Raw genomic sequence first — 21,090 nt, forward strand, 5'->3', positions numbered from 1 at the left:
CCTCAAGCTTAAAATCAACCCTAAGACAATAAACATCCCCGTTGTCTTTCACAACTTGAGAGGGTACGACTCACACTTGATCATGCAGGCCATCGCGAAAATCGATGGTAATATAACGTGCATCCCCAACAACATGGAGAGATACATCTCCTTCAGCTTAAACGGACTTAGGTTCATTGACTCGTTTCAGTTCCTCCTGTCGTCACTCGACAGTCTGGTCAAGGCCAACAATACCTTCCCTATCACCGATCGATACACAGACGCCGAGACTAGACCCCTGCTTATGAGGAAGGGTGTGTACCCCTATGAGTACATAGATAGTTGGGCCAAGTTCACCGAGACCAGACTACCCCCTATTGACTGCTTTTATAGCAAGCTGAATGAGGCGTCCGTCTCACGAGATGATTACTCGCACGCGACTAACGTATGGAATAAACTGGGTTGTAAGAACCTGGGTGATTATCACGACCTGTACTTGAGGACAGATGTACTGCTGTTAGCCGACGTGTTTGAAACGTTTCGGCGGACCTGTTTAAAGCAGTATAAACTCGACCCCGCATGGTATTACACCAGCCCAGGTCTGTCGTGGGACGCCTTGCTTAAAAAGACCGGAGTTAATTTGGAATTGCTCACAGATTACGACATGCACCTATTCATTGAGAAAGGCTTGCGAGGTGGGATTTCCATGGCATCCAAACGATACGCGAAAGCAAATAATCAATACGTGAAAGGTTACGATCCTAACAAACCAACCAATCACATTCTCTACCTCGACGCAAATAACCTGTACGGCTGGGCCATGAGCCAGTATCTACCTACAGGGGGATTCGAATGGGTACCCCACGTTGATGTTATGGAGGTTGCACCAGATTCGAACAAAGGGTATATCCTCGAAGTTGACTTAGAGTATCCCAAGGAATTACACACATCGCACAACAGCTATCCCCTTGCACCCGAACGTATGAGGGTTAACACAGACTGGATGTCTGAGTACCAACATAACTTGTCAGGTGGGCGTGTGGCAGACGTTGAAAAACTCGTGCCTAACTTAATGAATAAGACCAAGTACATCGTTCACTATCGCAACCTACAGCTGTACCTGTCGTTGGGTATGAGGCTGACCAAAATACACAGGGTGCTCATGTTCGACCAGAGCCCATGGATGGAGCCCTACATCAGAATGAACACAGACCTACGAAAAAAAGCCACCAGTGATTTTGAGAAAAATCTCTACAAGCTCATGAACAACTCGGTGTTTGGTAAGACTATGGAGAACCTGAGGAAACGCGTGACCGTGAAGCTGGTTCGGCCGAGTGAGGAAGACAAGCTCAGGAGATTGATAGCCAATCCGGCATTCAACCGTAGTAAGATATTCACAGACAACCTGGTTGCCCTACACATGAAGAAAAGCCACATAAAATTCAACCGGCCTGTTTACGTGGGGATGAGCATCCTCGATTTATCCAAACACCTGATGTACGACTTTTACTACAACGAGCTCAAGAAACAGTACGGTGACAGGTGTGAAGTGCTGTACACTGACACGGATTCCCTGCTGATGGAGATTCGAACCGAGGACGTGTACGAGGACATGAAAAAACACCTCGATTTATACGACACCAGCGACTACCCTAAGACCCATGCCATACACAGTACGGTAAATAAAAAGGTCCTAGGTAAGATGAAGGACGAGTGTGCTGGCACGCCCATAGCCGAGTACATAGGTTTGAGACCTAAGATGTACTCCATACTGAAAGCCGACAATAGTGAGATCCGGAAGGCTAAGGGGGTTAAGAAGTATGTGGTGAAACAACACATCAAACACGCCAGATTCAAGGAAGCCCTGTTCAAGACCCGTACCTTCAGACATAACATGAACACACTTAGAAGTGATGGGCATAAGATATACGGACTGACTATAAACAAGACGTCCCTGTCGCCTATGGACACGAAACGTTGGATAGCTATTGATGGGATAAACACATACGCGTATGGACATGAAAAAATTTGAGGCTATTTACTACAGCCCGCGTGGGTACTGGAAAGGAGCTAGCGCAGTAGATAAGCTAGCTAAACTAGCGCGAGTACCCCCGGAGGAAGCCAAAGCGTGGCTTGAAAAACAAGCCCTGTGGCAGATCTATTTACCGGCACCACGCTACGTGCCTAGAAGGAGGTTCGGTATTAACATACCTAATAACATTCACCAGGCAGACCTACTGTTCCTACCCCACGATAAGAGGTACAAGTATGCCTTAACCGTAGTGGATGTAGCCAGTCGTTACAAGGAAGCCGAACCCTTGACCACGAAAGATTCGGCCCAGGTAGCCAGAGGATTTGAACGCATATACAAACGCAGCCCACTGACGTGGCCAACAGAGCTGCAAGTTGACCCCGGACGGGAGTTCATGGGTGCCGTGTCACAACTGCTAGCCAAACACGATACAAAGGTCAGGCGTGGCACGGCCGGAGCCCATCGCAGCCAAGCCATAGTTGAGAGATTTAATAGGACTTTGGCTGAGCGCTTGTTCGGCTATCAGTATGCAAGGGAGATGACCACCCCTGGAAAACGATCGACTGAATGGGTCACGAGGTTACCCAAGGTGGTGTCGGCAATCAACCATGAAGTCACCCGTCTCACCGGTAAGAAACCGGCAGACGCTATCAAACTAAAATCAATAGTTGCAGAGTCGGCCGCTCCATTGCGTGGGAAGGAGAAACAGATACCAGATAGGGCCCTTGTGAGGTATCTATACCAGCCGGGGGAACACGAGGGCGATAGCCGTAAGCGGGCCACCGATCCTATATGGTCAGTCAAAACTTACAACATAGATAAAGTGGATATGAAAGCCGACGAACCTAACTTGTACTACTTGAGGGATGGGCCGGGTAGGGGATTTGTAAGAGAAGAATTATTGATCGTACCGTACGGCACAGTATTACCTCCTACCAAGGCACAGTAATTACCGCCAACTTTTTTATAGTAGGGGTAATAGTAGCAAGAGCTAATAGCCCAACCAAAGCCTTATTTACTAAATAAGGCTTTGTAGAGACATTTCTTGAAAGTGGTCCAGAACCCCCATTACCTATACTACTCCCAGGGCATTTCTTTTTTCTGTTTTTCCTTCATAATCATTACCATATTTGTTTCTAACTATTTCTACTCAGCTCTTCTACTGCTGTACCCGTCTGCCTGAAATAGTCTGACCGATAAATATGTGACAAATGCAGCAAACACGAAATGGCTGTACAGCCACAACACAGGAAGTGCTTACATGAAGAAAATAAACGCATGTTTCAATTCCTTTTTCAAGTACACTCCTCCTTACGTCTCTCAGGATTATGATGTTAACTGCTGTTTCCTCACATTGTGCATCATTTACAACAGTCGAATGCAAGTTAAGGTGTTGAAAAACCAGCACAGTCTCCATTTATCTGGCACTTCATTTGTGACAGTTGAGAAATATATATCTAAATTTCCGATCAGCGTTTCAAGCCTCGGTAGCGCAGTAGGTAGCGCTTCAGTCTCATAATCAGTCAAGCTTCCAATGTCAGAGCAATCTGAAGGTCGTGAGTTCGATCCTCACCCGGGGCATTTCTTTTTTTTCTGTTTTTCCTTCATAGTCATTACCATATTTGTTTCAAACTTGTTCCACTCAGCTCTTCTACTGCTGTTCCCGTCTGCCTGAAATAGTCTGACCGATAAATATGTGACAAATGCAGCAACCACGAAATGGCTGTACAGCCACAACACAGGAAGTGCTTACATGAAGAAAATAAACGCATGTTTCAATTCCTTTTTCAAGTACACTCCTCCTTACGTCTCTCAGGATTATGATGTTAACTGCTGTTTCCTCACATTGTGCATCATTTACAACAGTCGAATGCAAGTTAAGGTGTTGAAAAACCAGCACAGTCTCCATTTATCACGAAATGGCTGTACAGCCACAACACACGAAGTGCTTACATGAAGAAAATAAACGCATGTTTCAATTCCTTTTTCATGTACACTTCTCATTACATCTGTCACGATTATGATGTTAACTGCTGTTTCCTCACATTGTGCATCATTTACAACAGTCGACTGCAAGTCAAGGTGTTGGAAAACCAGCACAGTCTCCATTTGTCTGGCACGTGATTTGTGACACTTGAGAAATATATATCTAAATTTCCGATCAGCGTTTCAAGCCTCGGTAGCGCAGTAGGTAGCGCGTCAGTCTCATAATCAGTCAAGCTTCCAATGTCAGAGCAACATGAAGAAAATAAACGCATGTTTCAATTCCTTTTTCAAGTACACTCCTCCTTACGTCTCTCAGGATTATGATGTTAACTGCTGTTTCCTCACATTGTGCATCATTTACAACAGTCGAATGCAAGTTAAGGTGTTGAAAAACCAGCACAGTCTCCATTTATCTGGCACTTCATTTGTGACAGTTGAGAAATATATATTTAAATTTCCGATCAGCGTTTCAAGCCTCGGTAGCGCAGTAGGTAGCGCGTCAGTCTCATAATCAGTCAAGCTTCCAATGTCAGAGCAATCTGAAGGTCGTGAGTTCGATCCTCACCCGGGACATTTTTTTTTTCTGTTTTTCCTTCATAATCATTACCATATTTGTTTCAAACTATTTCTACTCAGCTCTTCTACTGCTGTACCCGTCTGCCTGAAATATTCTGACCGATAAGTATGTGACAAATGCAGCAAACACGAAGTGGCTGTACAGCCACAACACAGGAAGTGCTTACATGAAGAAAATAAACGCATGTTTCAATTCCTTTTTCAAGTACACTCCTCCTTACGTCTCTCAGGATTATGATGTTAACTGCTGTTTCCTCACATTGTGCATCATTTACAACAGTCGAATGCAAGTTAAGGTGTTGAAAAACCAGCACAGTCTCCATTTATCTGGCACTTCATTTGTGACAGTTGAGAAATATATATTTAAATTTCCGATCAGCGTTTCAAGCCTCGGTAGCGCAGTAGGTAGCGCGTCAGTCTCATAATCAGTCAAGCTTCCAATGTCAGAGCAATCTGAAGGTCGTGAGTTCGATCCTCACCCGGGACATTTTTTTTTTCTGTTTTTCCTTCATAATCATTACCATATTTGTTTCAAACTATTTCTACTCAGCTCTTCTACTGCTGTACCCGTCTGCCTGAAATAGTCTGACCGATAAGTATGTGACAAATGCAGCAAACACGAAGTGGCTGTACAGCCACAACACAGGAAGTGCTTACATGAAGAATATAAACGCATGTTTCAATTCCTTTTTCAAGTACACTCCTCCTTACGTCTCTCAGGATTATGATGTTAACTGCTGTTTCCTCACATTGTGCATCATTTACAACAGTCGAATGCAAGTTAAGGTGTTGAAAAACCAGCACAGTCTCCATTTATCTGGCACTTCATTTGTGACAGTTGAGAAATATATATCCAAATTTCCGATCAGCGTTTCAAGCCTCGGTAGCGCAGTAGGTAGCGCGTCAGTCTCATAATCAGTCAAGCTTCCAATGTCAGAGCAATCTGAAGGTCGTCAGTTCGATCCTCACCCAGGGCATTTCTTTTTTCTGTTTTTCCTTCATAATCATTACCATATTTGTTTCAAACTATTTCTACTCAGCTCTTCTACTGCTGTACCCGTCTGCCTGAAATAGTCTGACCGATAAATATGTGACAAATGCAGCAACCACGAAATGGCTGTACAGCCACAACACAGGAAGTGCTTACATGAAGAAAATAAACGCATGTTTCAATTCCTTTTTCAAGTACACTCCTCCTTACGTCTCTCAGGATTATGATGTTAACTGCTGTTTCCTCACATTGTGCATCATTTACAACAGTCGAATGCAAGTTAAGGTGTTGAAAAACCAGCACAGTCTCCATTTATCTGGCACTTCATTTGTGACAGTTGAGAAATATATATCCAAATTTCCGATCAGCGTTTCAAGCCTCGGTAGCGCAGTAGGTAGCGCGTCAGTCTCATAATCAGTCAAGCTTCCAATGTCAGAGCAATCTGAAGGTCGTGAGTTCGATCCTCACCCGGGGCATTTCTTTTTTTTCTGTTTTTCCTTCATAATCATTACCATATTTGTTTCAAACTATTTCCACTCAGCTCTTCTACTGCTGTACCCGTCTGCCTGAAATAGTCTGACCGATAAATATGTGACAAATGCAGCAACCACGAAATGGCTGTACAGCCACAACACAGGAAGTGCTTACATGAAGAAAATAAACGCATGTTTCAATTCCTTTTTCAAGTACACTCCTCCTTATGTCTCTCAGGATTATGATGTTAACTGCTGTTTCCTCACATTGTGCATCATTTACAACAGTCGAATGCAAGTTAAGGTGTTGAAAAACCAGCACAGTCTCCATTTATCTGGCACTTCATTTGTGACAGTTGAGAAATATATATTTAAATTTCCGATCAGCGTTTCAAGCCTCGGTAGCGCAGTAGGTAGCGCGTCAGTCTCATAATCAGTCAAGCTTCCAATGTCAGAGCAATCTGAAGGTCGTGAGTTCGATCCTCACCCGGGGATTTCTTTTTTCTGTTTTTCCTTCATAATCATTACCATATTTGTTTCAAACTATTTCTACTCAGCTCTTCTACTGCTGTACCCGTCTGCCTGAAATAGTCTGACCGATAAGTATGTGACAAATGCAGCAAACACGAAATGGCTGTACAGCCACAACACAGGAAGTGCTTACATGAAGAAAATAAACGCATGTTTCAATTCCTTTTTCAAGTACACTCCTCCTTACGTCTCTCAGGATTATGATGTTAACTGCTGTTTCCTCACATTGTGCATCATTTACAACAGTCGAATGCAAGTTAAGGTGTTGAAAAACCAGCACAGTCTCCATTTATCTGGCACTTCATTTGTGACAGTTGAGAAATATGTATCCAAATTTCCGATCAGCGTTTCAAGCCTCGGTAGCGCAGTAGGTAGCGCGTCAGTCTCATAATCAGTCAAGCTTCCAATGTCAGAGCAATCTGAAGGTCGTCAGGTCCATCCTCACCCAGGGCATTTCTTTTTTCTGTTTTTCCTTCATAATCATTACCATATTTGTTTCAAACTATTTCTACTCAGCTCTTCTACTGCTGTACCCGTCTGCCTGAAATAGTCTGACCGATAAATATGTGACAAATGCAGCAAACACGAAATGGCTGTACAGCCACAACACAGGAAGTGCTTACATGAAGAAAATAAACGCATGTTTCAATTCCTTTTTCAAGTACACTCCTCCTTACGTCTCTCAGGATTATGATGTTAACTGCTGTTTCCTCACATTGTGCATCATTTACAACAGTCGAATGCAAGTTAAGGTGTTGAAAAACCAGCACAGTCTCCATTTATCTGGCACTTCATTTGTGACAGTTGAGAAATATATATCCAAATTTCCGATCAGCGTTTCAAGCCTCGGTAGCGCAGTAGGTAGCGCGTCAGTCTCATAATCAGTCAAGCTTCCAATGTCAGAGCAATCTGAAGGTCGTCAGTTCGATCCTCACCCAGGGCATTTCTTTTTTCTGTTTTTCCTTCATAATCATTACCATATTTGTTTCAAACTATTTCTACTCAGCTCTTCTACTGCTGTACCCGTCTGCCTGAAATAGTCTGACCGATAAATATGTGACAAATGCAGCAACCACGAAATGGCTGTACAGCCACAACACAGGAAGTGCTTACATGAAGAAAATAAACGCATGTTTCAATTCCTTTTTCAAGTACACTCCTCCTTACGTCTCTCAGGATTATGATGTTAACTGCTGTTTCCTCACATTGTGCATCATTTACAACAGTCGAATGCAAGTTAAGGTGTTGAAAAACCAGCACAGTCTCCATTTATCTGGCACTTCATTTGTGACAGTTGAGAAATATATATCCAAATTTCCGATCAGCGTTTCAAGCCTCGGTAGCGCAGTAGGTAGCGCGTCAGTCTCATAATCAGTCAAGCTTCCAATGTCAGAGCAATCTGAAGGTCGTGAGTTCGATCCTCACCCGGGGCATTTCTTTTTTTTCTGTTTTTCCTTCATAATCATTACCATATTTGTTTCAAACTATTTCCACTCAGCTCTTCTACTGCTGTTCCCGTCTGCCTGAAATAGTCTGACCGATAAATATGTGACAAATGCAGCAACCACGAAATGGCTGTACAGCCACAACACAGGAAGTGCTTACATGAAGAAAATAAACGCATGTTTCAATTCCTTTTTCAAGTACACTCCTCCTTACGTCTCTCAGGATTATGATGTTAACTGCTGTTTCCTCACATTGTGCATCATTTACAACAGTCGAATGCAAGTTAAGGTGTTGAAAAACCAGCACAGTCTCCATTTATCTGGCACTTCATTTGTGACAGTTGAGAAATATATATCCAAATTTCCGATCAGCGTTTCAAGCCTCGGTAGCGCAGTAGGTAGCGCGTCAGTCTCATAATCAGTCAAGCTTCCAATGTCAGAGCAATCTGAAGGTCGTCAGTTCGATCCTCACCCAGGGCATTTCTTTTTTCTGTTTTTCCTTCATAATCATTACCATATTTGTTTCAAACTATTTCTACTCAGCTCTTCTACTGCTGTACCCGTCTGCCTGAAATAGTCTGACCGATAAATATGTGACAAATGCAGCAAACACGAAATGGCTGTACAGCCACAACACAGGAAGTGCTTACATGAAGAAAATAAACGCATGTTTCAATTCCTTTTTCAAGTACACTCCTCCTTACGTCTCTCAGGATTATGATGTTAACTGCTGTTTCCTCACATTGTGCATCATTTACAACAGTCGAATGCAAGTTAAGGTGTTGAAAAACCAGCACAGTCTCCATTTATCTGGCACTTCATTTGTGACAGTTGAGAAATATATATCCAAATTTCCGATCAGCGTTTCAAGCCTCGGTAGCGCAGTAGGTAGCGCGTCAGTCTCATAATCAGTCAAGCTTCCAATGTCAGAGCAATCTGAAGGTCGTGAGTTCGATCCTCACCCGGGGCATTTCTTTTTTTTCTGTTTTTCCTTCATAATCATTACCATATTTGTTTCAAACTATTTCCACTCAGCTCTTCTACTGCTGTACCCGTCTGCCTGAAATAGTCTGACCGATAAATATGTGACAAATGCAGCAACCACGAAATGGCTGTACAGCCACAACACAGGAAGTGCTTACATGAAGAAAATAAACGCATGTTTCAATTCCTTTTTCAAGTACACTCCTCCTTATGTCTCTCAGGATTATGATGTTAACTGCTGTTTCCTCACATTGTGCATCATTTACAACAGTCGAATGCAAGTTAAGGTGTTGAAAAACCAGCACAGTCTCCATTTATCTGGCACTTCATTTGTGACAGTTGAGAAATATATATTTAAATTTCCGATCAGCGTTTCAAGCCTCGGTAGCGCAGTAGGTAGCGCGTCAGTCTCATAATCAGTCAAGCTTCCAATGTCAGAGCAATCTGAAGGTCGTGAGTTCGATCCTCACCCGGGGCATTTCTTTTTTCTGTTTTTCCTTCATAATCATTACCATATTTGTTTCAAACTATTTCTACTCAGCTCTTCTACTGCTGTACCCGTCTGCCTGAAATAGTCTGACCGATAAGTATGTGACAAATGCAGCAAACACGAAATGGCTGTACAGCCACAACACACGAAGTGCTTACATGAAGAAAATAAACGCATGTTTCAATTCCTTTTTCAAGTACACTCCTCCTTACGTCTCTCAGGATTATGATGTTAACTGCTGTTTCCTCACATTGTGCATCATTTACAACAGTCGAATGCAAGTTAAGGTGTTGAAAAACCAGCACAGTCTCCATTTATCTGGCACTTCATTTGTGACAGTTGAGAAATATATATCCAAATTTCCGATCAGCGTTTCAAGCCTCGGTAGCGCAGTAGGTAGCGCGTCAGTCTCATAATCAGTCAAGCTTCCAATGTCAGAGCAATCTGAAGGTCGTCAGTTCGATCCTCACCCAGGGCATTTCTTTTTTCTGTTTTTCCTTCATAATCATTACCATATTTGTTTCAAACTATTTCTACTCAGCTCTTCTACTGCTGTACCCGTCTGCCTGAAATAGTCTGACCGATAAATATGTGACAAATGCAGCAAACACGAAATGGCTGTACAGCCACAACACAGGAAGTGCTTACATGAAGAAAATAAACGCATGTTTCAATTCCTTTTTCAAGTACACTCCTCCTTACGTCTCTCAGGATTATGATGTTAACTGCTGTTTCCTCACATTGTGCATCATTTACAACAGTCGAATGCAAGTTAAGGTGTTGAAAAACCAGCACAGTCTCCATTTATCTGGCACTTCATTTGTGACAGTTGAGAAATATATATCCAAATTTCCGATCAGCGTTTCAAGCCTCGGTAGCGCAGTAGGTAGCGCGTCAGTCTCATAATCAGTCAAGCTTCCAATGTCAGAGCAATCTGAAGGTCGTGAGTTCGATCCTCACCCGGGGCATTTCTTTTTTTTCTGTTTTTCCTTCATAATCATTACCATATTTGTTTCAAACTATTTCCACTCAGCTCTTCTACTGCTGTACCCGTCTGCCTGAAATAGTCTGACCGATAAATATGTGACAAATGCAGCAACCACGAAATGGCTGTACAGCCACAACACAGGAAGTGCTTACATGAAGAAAATAAACGCATGTTTCAATTCCTTTTTCAAGTACACTCCTCCTTATGTCTCTCAGGATTATGATGTTAACTGCTGTTTCCTCACATTGTGCATCATTTACAACAGTCGAATGCAAGTTAAGGTGTTGAAAAACCAGCACAGTCTCCATTTATCTGGCACTTCATTTGTGACAGTTGAGAAATATATATTTAAATTTCCGATCAGCGTTTCAAGCCTCGGTAGCGCAGTAGGTAGCGCGTCAGTCTCATAATCAGTCAAGCTTCCAATGTCAGAGCAATCTGAAGGTCGTGAGTTCGATCCTCACCCGGGGCATTTCTTTTTTCTGTTTTTCCTTCATAATCATTACCATATTTGTTTCAAACTATTTCTACTCAGCTCTTCTACTGCTGTACCCGTCTGCCTGAAATAGTCTGACCGATAAGTATGTGACAAATGCAGCAAACACGAAATGGCTGTACAGCCACAACACACGAAGTGCTTACATGAAGAAAATAAACGCATGTTTCAATTCCTTTTTCAAGTACACTCCTCCTTACGTCTCTCAGGATTATGATGTTAACTGCTGTTTCCTCACATTGTGCATCATTTACAACAGTCGAATGCAAGTTAAGGTGTTGAAAAACCAGCACAGTCTCCATTTATCTGGCACTTCATTTGTGACAGTTGAGAAATATATATCCAAATTTCCGATCAGCGTTTCAAGCCTCGGTAGCGCAGTAGGTAGCGCGTCAGTCTCATAATCAGTCAAGCTTCCAATGTCAGAGCAATCTGAAGGTCGTCAGTTCGATCCTCACCCAGGGCATTTCTTTTTTCTGTTTTTCCTTCATAATCATTACCATATTTGTTTCAAACTATTTCTACTCAGCTCTTCTACTGCTGTACCCGTCTGCCTGAAATAGTCTGACCGATAAATATGTGACAAATGCAGCAAACACGAAATGGCTGTACAGCCACAACACAGGAAGTGCTTACATGAAGAAAATAAACGCATGTTTCAATTCCTTTTTCAAGTACACTCCTCCTTACGTCTCTCAGGATTATGATGTTAACTGCTGTTTCCTCACATTGTGCATCATTTACAACAGTCGAATGCAAGTTAAGGTGTTGAAAAACCAGCACAGTCTCCATTTATCACGAAATGGCTGTACAGCCACAACACACGAAGTGCTTACATGAAGAAAATAAACGCATGTTTCAATTCCTTTTTCATGTACACTTCTCATTACATCTGTCACGATTATGATGTTAACTGCTGTTTCCTCACATTGTGCATCATTTACAACAGTCGAATGCAAGTTAAGGTGTTGGAAAACCAGCACAGTCTCCATTTGTCTGGCACGTGATTTGTGACACTTGAGAAATATATATCTAAATTTCCGATCAGCGTTTCAAGCCTCGGTAGCGCAGTAGGTAGCGCGTCAGTCTCATAATCAGTCAAGCTTCCAATGTCAGAGCAACATGAAGAAAATAAACGCATGTTTCAATTCCTTTTTCAAGTACACTCCTCCTTACGTCTCTCAGGATTATGATGTTAACTGCTGTTTCCTCACTTTGTGCATCATTTACAACAGTCGAATGCAAGTTAAGGTGTTGAAAAACCAGCACAGTCTCCATTTATCTGGCACTTCATTTGTGACAGTTGAGAAATATATATTTAAATTTCCGATCAGCGTTTCAAGCCTCGGTAGCGCAGTAGGTAGCGCGTCAGTCTCATAATCAGTCAAGCTTCCAATGTCAGAGCAATCTGAAGGTCGTGAGTTCGATCCTCACCCGGGGCATTTCTTTTTTTTCTGTTTTTCCTTCATAATCATTACCATATTTGTTTCAAACTATTTCCACTCAGCTCTTCTACTGCTGTACCCGTCTGCCTGAAATAGTCTGACCGATAAATATGTGACAAATGCAGCAACCACGAAATGGCTGTACAGCCACAACACAGGAAGTGCTTACATGAAGAAAATAAACGCATGTTTCAATTCCTTTTTCAAGTACACTCCTCCTTATGTCTCTCAGGATTATGATGTTAACTGCTGTTTCCTCACATTGTGCATCATTTACAACAGTCGAATGCAAGTTAAGGTGTTGAAAAACCAGCACAGTCTCCATTTATCTGGCACTTCATTTGTGACAGTTGAGAAATATGTATCCAAATTTCCGATCAGCGTTTCAAGCCTCGGTAGCGCAGTAGGTAGCGCGTCAGTCTCATAATCAGTCAAGCTTCCAATGTCAGAGCAATCTGAAGATCGTCAGTTCGATCCTCAACCAGGGCATTTCTTTTTTCTGTTTTTCCTTCATAATCATTACCATATTTGTTTCAAACTATTTCTACTCAGCTCTTCTACTGCTGTACCCGTCTGCCTGAAATAGTCTGACCGATAAGTATGTGACAAATGCAGCAAACACGAAATGGCTGTACAGCCACAACACAGGAAGTGCTTACATGAAGAAAATAAACGCATGTTTCAATTCCTTTTTCAAGTACACTCCTCCTTACGTCTCTCAGGATTATGATGTTAACTGCTGTTTCCTCACATTGTGCATCATTTACAACAGTCGAATGCAAGTTAAGGTGTTGAAAAACCAGCACAGTCTCCATTTATCTGGCACTTCATTTGTGACAGTTGAGAAATATATATCTAAATTTCCGATCAGCGTTTCAAGCCTCGGTAGCGCAGTAGGTAGCGCGTCAGTCTCATAATCAGTCAAGCTTCCAATGTCAGAGCAATCTGAAGGTCGTGAGTTCGATCCTCACCCGGGGCATTACTTTTTTTTCTGTTTTTCCTTCATAATCATTACCATATTTGTTTCAAACTATTTCCACTCAGCTCTTCTACTGCTGTTCCCGTCTGCCTGAAATAGTCTAACTGATAAATATGTGACAAATGCAGCAACCACGAAATGGCTGTACAGCCACAACACAGGAAGTGCTTACATGAAGAAAATAAACGCATGTTTCAATTCCTTTTTCAAGTACACTCCTCCTTACGTCTCTCAGGATTATGATGTTAACTGCTGTTTCCTCACATTGTGCATCATTTACAACAGTCGAATGCAAGTTAAGGTGTTGAAAAACCAGCACAGTCTCCATTTATCACGAAATGACTGTACAGCCACAACACACGAAGTGCTTACATGAAGAAAATAAACGCATGTTTCAATTCCTTTTTCATGTACACTTCTCATTACATCTGTCACGATTATGATGTTAACTGCTGTTTCCTCACATTGTGCATCATTTACAACAGTCGAATGCAAGTTAAGGTGTTGGAAAACCAGCACAGTCTCCATTTGTCTGGCACGTGATTTGTGACACTTGAGAAATATATATCTAAATTTCCGATCAGCGTTTCAAGCCTCGGTAGCGCAGTAGGTAGCGCGTCAGTCTCATAATCAGTCAAGCTTCCAATGTCAGAGCAACATGAAGAAAATAAACGCATGTTTCAATTCCTTTTTCAAGTACACTCCTCCTTACGTCTCTCAGGATTATGATGTTAACTGCTGTTTCCTCACTTTGTGCATCATTTACAACAGTCGAATGCAAGTTAAGGTGTTGAAAAACCAGCACAGTCTCCATTTATCTGGCACTTCATTTGTGACAGTTGAGAAATATATATTTAAATTTCCGATCAGCGTTTCAAGCCTCGGTAGCGCAGTAGGTAGCGCGTCAGTCTCATAATCAGTCAAGCTTCCAATGTCAGAGCAATCTGAAGGTCGTGAGTTCGATCCTCACCCGGGGCATTTCTTTTTTTTCTGTTTTTCCTTCATAATCATTACCATATTTGTTTCAAACTATTTCCACTCAGCTCTTCTACTGCTGTACCCGTCTGCCTGAAATAGTCTGACCGATAAATATGTGACAAATGCAGCAACCACGAAATGGCTGTACAGCCACAACACAGGAAGTGCTTACATGAAGAAAATAAACGCATGTTTCAATTCCTTTTTCAAGTACACTCCTCCTTATGTCTCTCAGGATTATGATGTTAACTGCTGTTTCCTCACATTGTGCATCATTTACAACAGTCGAATGCAAGTTAAGGTGTTGAAAAACCAGCACAGTCTCCATTTATCTGGCACTTCATTTGTGACAGTTGAGAAATATGTATCCAAATTTCCGATCAGCGTTTCAAGCCTCGGTAGCGCAGTAGGTAGCGCGTCAGTCTCATAATCAGTCAAGCTTCCAATGTCAGAGCAATCTGAAGATCGTCAGTTCGATCCTCAACCAGGGCATTTCTTTTTTCTGTTTTTCCTTCATAATCATTACCATATTTGTTTCAAACTATTTCTACTCAGCTCTTCTACTGCTGTACCCGTCTGCCTGAAATAGTCTGACCGATAAGTATGTGACAAATGCAGCAAACACGAAATGGCTGTACAGCCACAACACAGGAAGTGCTTACATGAAGAAAATAAACGCATGTTTCAATTCCTTTTTCAAGTACACTCCTCCTTACGTCTCTCAGGATTATGATGTTAACTGCTGTTTCCTCACATTGTGCATCATTTACAACAGTCGAATGCAAGTTAAGGTGTTGAAAAACCAGCACAGTCTCCATTTATCTGGCACTTCATTTGTGACAGTTGAGAAATATATATCTAAATTTCCGATCAGCGTTTCAAGCCTCGGTAGCGCAGTAGGTAGCGCGTCAGTCTCATAATCAGTCAAGCTTCCAATGTCAGAGCAATCTGAAGGTCGTGAGTTCGATCCTCACCCGGGGCATTACTTTTTTTTCTGTTTTTCCTTCATAATCATTACCATATTTGTTTCAAACTATTTCCACTCAGTTCTTTTACTGCTGTACCCGTCTGCCTGAAATAGTCTGACCGACAAATATGTGACAAATGATGCAAACTCGAAATGGCTGTACAGCCACAACACAGGAAGTGCTTACATGAAAAAAAGAAACGCATGTTTCAATTCCTTTTTCAAGTACACTCCTCCTTACGTCTCTCAGGATTATGATGTTAACTGCTGTTTCCTCACATTGTGCATCATTTACAACAGTCGAATGCAAGTTAAGGTGTTGAAAAACCAGCACAGTCTCCATTTATCACGAAATGACTGTACAGCCACAACACACGAAGTGCTTACATGAAGAAAATAAACGCATGTTTCAATTCCTTTTTCATGTACACTTCTCATTACATCTGTCACGATTATGATGTTAACTGCTGTTTCCTCACATTGTGCATCATTTACAACAGTCGAATGCAAGTTAAGGTGTTGGAAAACCAGCACAGTCTCCATTTGTCTGGCACGTGATTTGTGACACTTGAGAAATATATATCTAAATTTCCGATCAGCGTTTCAAGCCTCGGTAGCGCAGTAGGTAGCGCGTCAGTCTCATAATCAGTCAAGCTTCCAATGTCAGAGCAATCTGAAGGTCGTGAGTTCGATCCTCACCCGGGGCATTTCTTTTTTTTCTGTTTTTCCTTCATAATCATTACCATATTTGTTTCAAACTATTTCCACTCAGTTCTTTTACTGCTGTACCCGTCTGCCTGAAATAGTCTGACCGACAAATATGTGACAAATGATGCAAACTCGAAATGGCTGTACAGCCACAACACAGGAAGTGCTTACATGAAAAAAAGAAACGCATGTTTCAATTCCTCTTTCAAATACACTTCTCATTACATCTGTCAGGATTATGATGTTTCCGATCAGCGTTTCAAGCCTCGGTAGCGCAGTAGGTAGCGCGTCAGTCTCATAATCAGTCAAGCTTCCAATGTCAGAGCAACATGAAGAAAATAAACGCATGTTTCAATTCCTTTTTCAAGTACACTCCTCCTTACGTCTCTCAGGATTATGATGTTAACTGCTGTTTCCTCACATTGTGCATCATTTACAACAGTCGAATGCAAGTTAAGGTGTTGAAAAACCAGCACAGTCTCCATTTATCACGAAATGACTGTACAGCCACAACACACGAAGTGCTTACATGAAGAAAATAAACGCATGTTTCAATTCCTTTTTCATGTACACTTCTCATTACATCTGTCACGATTATGATGTTAACTGCTGTTTCCTCACATTGTGCATCATTTACAACAGTCGAATGCAAGTTAAGGTGTTGGAAAACCAGCACAGTCTCCATTTGTCTGGCACGTGATTTGTGACACTTGAGAAATATATATCTAAATTTCCGATCAGCGTTTCAAGCCTCGGTAGCGCAGTAGGTAGCGCGTCAGTCTCATAATCAGTCAAGCTTCCAATGTCAGAGCAACATGAAGAAAATAAACGCATGTTTCAATTCCTTTTTCAAGTACACTCCTCCTTACGTCTCTCAGGATTATGATGTTAACTGCTGTTTCCTCACTTTGTGCATCATTTACAACAGTCGAATGCAAGTTAAGGTGTTGAAAAACCAGCACAGTCTCCATTTATCTGGCACTTCATTTGTGACAGTTGAGAAATATATATTTAAATTTCCGATCAGCGTTTCAAGCCTCGGTAGCGCAGTAGGTAGCGCGTCAGTCTCATAATCAGTCAAGCTTCCAATGTCAGAGCAATCTGAAGGTCGTGAGTTCGATCCTCACCCGGGGCATTTCTTTTTTTTCTGTTTTTCCTTCATAATCATTACCATATTTGTTTCAAACTATTTCCACTCAGCTCTTCTACTGCTGTACCCGTCTGCCTGAAATAGTCTGACCGATAAATATGTGACAAATGCAGCAACCACGAAATGGCTGTACAGCCACAACACAGGAAGTGCTTACATGAAGAAAATAAACGCATGTTTCAATTCCTTTTTCAAGTACACTCCTCCTTATGTCTCTCAGGATTATGATGTTAACTGCTGTTTCCTCACATTGTGCATCATTTACAACAGTCGAATGCAAGTTAAGGTGTTGAAAAACCAGCACAGTCTCCATTTATCTGGCACTTCATTTGTGACAGTTGAGAAATATGTATCCAAATTTCCGATCAGCGTTTCAAGCCTCGGTAGCGCAGTAGGTAGCGCGTCAGTCTCATAATCAGTCAAGCTTCCAATGTCAGAGCAATCTGAAGATCGTCAGTTCGATCCTCAACCAGGGCATTTCTTTTTTCTGTTTTTCCTTCATAATCATTACCATATTTGTTTCAAACTATTTCTACTCAGCTCTTCTACTGCTGTACCCGTCTGCCTGAAATAGTCTGACCGATAAGTATGTGACAAATGCAGCAAACACGAAATGGCTGTACAGCCACAACACAGGAAGTGCTTACATGAAGAAAATAAACGCATGTTTCAATTCCTTTTTCAAGTACACTCCTCCTTACGTCTCTCAGGATTATGATGTTAACTGCTGTTTCCTCACATTGTGCATCATTTACAACAGTCGAATGCAAGTTAAGGTGTTGAAAAACCAGCACAGTCTCCATTTATCTGGCACTTCATTTGTGACAGTTGAGAAATATATATCTAAATTTCCGATCAGCGTTTCAAGCCTCGGTAGCGCAGTAGGTAGCGCGTCAGTCTCATAATCAGTCAAGCTTCCAATGTCAGAGCAATCTGAAGGTCGTGAGTTCGATCCTCACCCGGGGCATTACTTTTTTTTCTGTTTTTCCTTCATAATCATTACCATATTTGTTTCAAACTATTTCCACTCAGCTCTTCTACTGCTGTTCCCGTCTGCCTGAAATAGTCTAACTGATAAATATGTGACAAATGCAGCAACCACGAAATGGCTGTACAGCCACAACACAGGAAGTGCTTACATGAAGAAAATAAACGCATGTTTCAATTCCTTTTTCAAGTACACTCCTCCTTACGTCTCTCAGGATTATGATGTTAACTGCTGTTTCCTCACATTGTGCATCATTTACAACAGTCGAATGCAAGTTAAGGTGTTGAAAAACCAGCACAGTCTCCATTTATCACGAAATGACTGTACAGCCACAACACACGAAGTGCTTACATGAAGAAAATAAACGCATGTTTCAATTCCTTTTTCATGTACACTTCTCATTACATCTGTCACGATTATGATGTTAACTGCTGTTTCCTCACATTGTGCATCATTTACAACAGTCGAATGCAAGTTAAGGTGTTGGAAAACCAGCACAGTCTCCATTTGTCTGGCACGTGATTTGTGACACTTGAGAAATATATATCTAAATTTCCGATCAGCGTTTCAAGCCTCGGTAGCGCAGTAGGTAGCGCGTCAGTCTCATAATCAGTCAAGCTTCCAATGTCAGAGCAACATGAAGAAAATAAACGCATGTTTCAATTCCTTTTTCAAGTACACTCCTCCTTACGTCTCTCAGGATTATGATGTTAACTGCTGTTTCCTCACTTTGTGCATCATTTACAACAGTCGAATGCAAGTTAAGGTGTTGAAAAACCAGCACAGTCTCCATTTATCTGGCACTTCATTTGTGACAGTTGAGAAATATATATTTAAATTTCCGATCAGCGTTTCAAGCCTCGGTAGCGCAGTAGGTAGCGCGTCAGTCTCATAATCAGTCAAGCTTCCAATGTCAGAGCAATCTGAAGGTCGTGAGTTCGATCCTCACCCGGGGCATTTCTTTTTTTTCTGTTTTTCCTTCATAATCATTACCATATTTGTTTCAAACTATTTCCACTCAGCTCTTCTACTGCTGTACCCGTCTGCCTGAAATAGTCTGACCGATAAATATGTGACAAATGCAGCAACCACGAAATGGCTGTACAGCCACAACACAGGAAGTGCTTACATGAAGAAAATAAACGCATGTTTCAATTCCTTTTTCAAGTACACTCCTCCTTATGTCTCTCAGGATTATGATGTTAACTGCTGCTTCCTCACATTGTGCATCATTTACAACAGTCGAATGCAAGTTAAGGTGTTGAAAAACCAGCACAGTCTCCATTTATCTGGCACTTCATTTGTGACAGTTGAGAAATATGTATCCAAATTTCCGATCAGCGTTTCAAGCCTCGGTAGCGCAGTAGGTAGCGCGTCAGTCTCATAATCAGTCAAGCTTCCAATGTCAGAGCAATCTGAAGGTCGTCAGTTCGATCCTCACCCGGGGCACTTATTTTTTTTCTGTTTTTCCTTCATAATCATTACCATATTTGTTTCAAACTATTTCCACTCAGTTCTTTTACTGCTGTACCCGTCTGCCTGAAATAGTCTGACCGACAAATATGTGACAAATGATGCAAACTCGAAATGGCTGTACAGCCACAACACAGGAAGTGCTTACATGAAAAAAAGAAACGCATGTTTCAATTCCTCTTTCAAATACACTTCTCATTACATCTGTCAGGATTATGATGTTTCCGATCAGCGTTTCAAGCCTCGGTAGCGCAGTAGGTAGCGCGTCAGTCTCATAATCAGTCAAGCTTCCAATGTCAGAGCAACATGAAGAAAATAAACGCATGTTTCAATTCCTTTTTCAAGTACACTCCTCCTTACGTCTCTCAGGATTATGATGTTAACTGCTGTTTCCTCACATTGTGCATCATTTACAACAGTCGAATGCAAGTTAAGGTGTTGGAAAACCAGCACAGTCTCCATTTGTCTGGCACGTGATTTGTGACACTTGAGAAATATATATCTAAATTTCCGATCAGCGTTTCAAGCCTCGGTAGCGCAGTAGGTAGCGCGTCAGTCTCATAATCAGTCAAGCTTCCAATGTCAGAGCAATCTGAAGGTCGTCAGTTCGATCCTCAACCAGGGCATTTCTTTTTTCTGTTTTTCCTTCATAATCATTACCATATTTGTTTCAAACTATTTCTACTCAGCTCTTCTACTGCTGTACCCGTCTGCCTGAAATAGTCTGACCGATAAATATGTGACAAATGCAGCAAACACGAAATGGCTGTACAGCCACAACACAGGAAGTGCTTACATGAAGAAAATAAACGCATGTTTCAATTCCTTTTTCAAGTACACTCCTCCTTACGTCTCTCAGGATTATGATGTTAACTGCTGTTTCCTCACATTGTGCATCATTTACAACAGTCGAATGCAAGTTAAGGTGTTGAAAAACCAGCACAGTCTCCATTTATCTGGCACTTCATTTGTGACAGTTGAGAAATATATATCTAAATTTCCGATCAGCGTTTCAAGCCTCGGTAGCGCAGTAGGTAGCGCTTCAGTCTCATAATCAGTCAAGCTTCCAATGTCAGAGCAATCTGAAGGTCGTGAGTTCGATCCTCACCCGGGGCATTACTTTTTTTTCTGTTTTTCCTTCATAATCATTACCATATTTGTTTCAAACTATTTCCACTCAGCTCTTCTACTGCTGTTCCCGTCTGCCTGAAATAGTCTGACCGATAAATATGTGACAAATGCAGCAACCACGAAATGGCTGTACAGCCACAACACAGGAAGTGCTTACATGAAGAAAATAAACGCATGTTTCAATTCCTTTTTCAAGTACACTCCTCCTTACGTCTCTCAGGATTATGATGTTAACTGCTGTTTCCTCACATTGTGCATCATTTACAACAGTCGAATGCAAGTTAAGGTGTTGAAAAACCA

At 41.7% G+C, this 21,090-nt stretch overlaps 14 non-coding genes across 14 annotated transcripts; all 14 read left to right on the forward strand.

Moving 5' to 3' along the window:
• Nucleotides 1–5,940: 5,940 nt before the first annotated feature.
• Trnam-cau (transfer RNA methionine (anticodon CAU)) lies at nucleotides 5,941–6,040 on the forward strand. Its single transcript has 2 exons — nucleotides 5,941–5,977; nucleotides 6,005–6,040. It is a non-coding gene; the product is annotated as a tRNA-Met (tRNA).
• A 1,861-nt stretch (nucleotides 6,041–7,901) lies between these two features.
• Trnam-cau (transfer RNA methionine (anticodon CAU)) lies at nucleotides 7,902–8,001 on the forward strand. Its single transcript has 2 exons — nucleotides 7,902–7,938; nucleotides 7,966–8,001. It is a non-coding gene; the product is annotated as a tRNA-Met (tRNA).
• Nucleotides 8,002–8,883: 882 nt separating this feature from the next.
• On the forward strand, nucleotides 8,884–8,983 carry Trnam-cau (transfer RNA methionine (anticodon CAU)). The gene is made up of 2 exons: nucleotides 8,884–8,920; nucleotides 8,948–8,983. It is a non-coding gene; the product is annotated as a tRNA-Met (tRNA).
• Nucleotides 8,984–9,375: 392 nt separating this feature from the next.
• Nucleotides 9,376–9,475, forward strand: Trnam-cau (transfer RNA methionine (anticodon CAU)). The gene is made up of 2 exons: nucleotides 9,376–9,412; nucleotides 9,440–9,475. It is a non-coding gene; the product is annotated as a tRNA-Met (tRNA).
• Nucleotides 9,476–10,355: 880 nt separating this feature from the next.
• Trnam-cau (transfer RNA methionine (anticodon CAU)) lies at nucleotides 10,356–10,455 on the forward strand. The gene is made up of 2 exons: nucleotides 10,356–10,392; nucleotides 10,420–10,455. It is a non-coding gene; the product is annotated as a tRNA-Met (tRNA).
• A 392-nt stretch (nucleotides 10,456–10,847) lies between these two features.
• Trnam-cau (transfer RNA methionine (anticodon CAU)) lies at nucleotides 10,848–10,947 on the forward strand. The gene is made up of 2 exons: nucleotides 10,848–10,884; nucleotides 10,912–10,947. It is a non-coding gene; the product is annotated as a tRNA-Met (tRNA).
• Nucleotides 10,948–12,313: 1,366 nt separating this feature from the next.
• Nucleotides 12,314–12,413, forward strand: Trnam-cau (transfer RNA methionine (anticodon CAU)). Its single transcript has 2 exons — nucleotides 12,314–12,350; nucleotides 12,378–12,413. It is a non-coding gene; the product is annotated as a tRNA-Met (tRNA).
• Nucleotides 12,414–13,295: 882 nt separating this feature from the next.
• On the forward strand, nucleotides 13,296–13,395 carry Trnam-cau (transfer RNA methionine (anticodon CAU)). Its single transcript has 2 exons — nucleotides 13,296–13,332; nucleotides 13,360–13,395. It is a non-coding gene; the product is annotated as a tRNA-Met (tRNA).
• Nucleotides 13,396–14,273: 878 nt separating this feature from the next.
• On the forward strand, nucleotides 14,274–14,373 carry Trnam-cau (transfer RNA methionine (anticodon CAU)). Its single transcript has 2 exons — nucleotides 14,274–14,310; nucleotides 14,338–14,373. It is a non-coding gene; the product is annotated as a tRNA-Met (tRNA).
• Nucleotides 14,374–15,255: 882 nt separating this feature from the next.
• Nucleotides 15,256–15,355, forward strand: Trnam-cau (transfer RNA methionine (anticodon CAU)). The gene is made up of 2 exons: nucleotides 15,256–15,292; nucleotides 15,320–15,355. It is a non-coding gene; the product is annotated as a tRNA-Met (tRNA).
• A 592-nt stretch (nucleotides 15,356–15,947) lies between these two features.
• Trnam-cau (transfer RNA methionine (anticodon CAU)) lies at nucleotides 15,948–16,047 on the forward strand. Its single transcript has 2 exons — nucleotides 15,948–15,984; nucleotides 16,012–16,047. It is a non-coding gene; the product is annotated as a tRNA-Met (tRNA).
• Nucleotides 16,048–17,083: 1,036 nt separating this feature from the next.
• Trnam-cau (transfer RNA methionine (anticodon CAU)) lies at nucleotides 17,084–17,183 on the forward strand. The gene is made up of 2 exons: nucleotides 17,084–17,120; nucleotides 17,148–17,183. It is a non-coding gene; the product is annotated as a tRNA-Met (tRNA).
• An 882-nt stretch (nucleotides 17,184–18,065) lies between these two features.
• On the forward strand, nucleotides 18,066–18,165 carry Trnam-cau (transfer RNA methionine (anticodon CAU)). Its single transcript has 2 exons — nucleotides 18,066–18,102; nucleotides 18,130–18,165. It is a non-coding gene; the product is annotated as a tRNA-Met (tRNA).
• An 878-nt stretch (nucleotides 18,166–19,043) lies between these two features.
• Nucleotides 19,044–19,143, forward strand: Trnam-cau (transfer RNA methionine (anticodon CAU)). Its single transcript has 2 exons — nucleotides 19,044–19,080; nucleotides 19,108–19,143. It is a non-coding gene; the product is annotated as a tRNA-Met (tRNA).
• The last annotated feature ends 1,947 nt before the right edge of the window (nucleotides 19,144–21,090 follow it).

Source organism: Haliotis asinina, chromosome 2, assembly GCF_037392515.1.
Source record: "Haliotis asinina isolate JCU_RB_2024 chromosome 2, JCU_Hal_asi_v2, whole genome shotgun sequence".
Lineage (NCBI taxonomy): Eukaryota > Metazoa > Mollusca > Gastropoda > Lepetellida > Haliotidae > Haliotis > Haliotis asinina.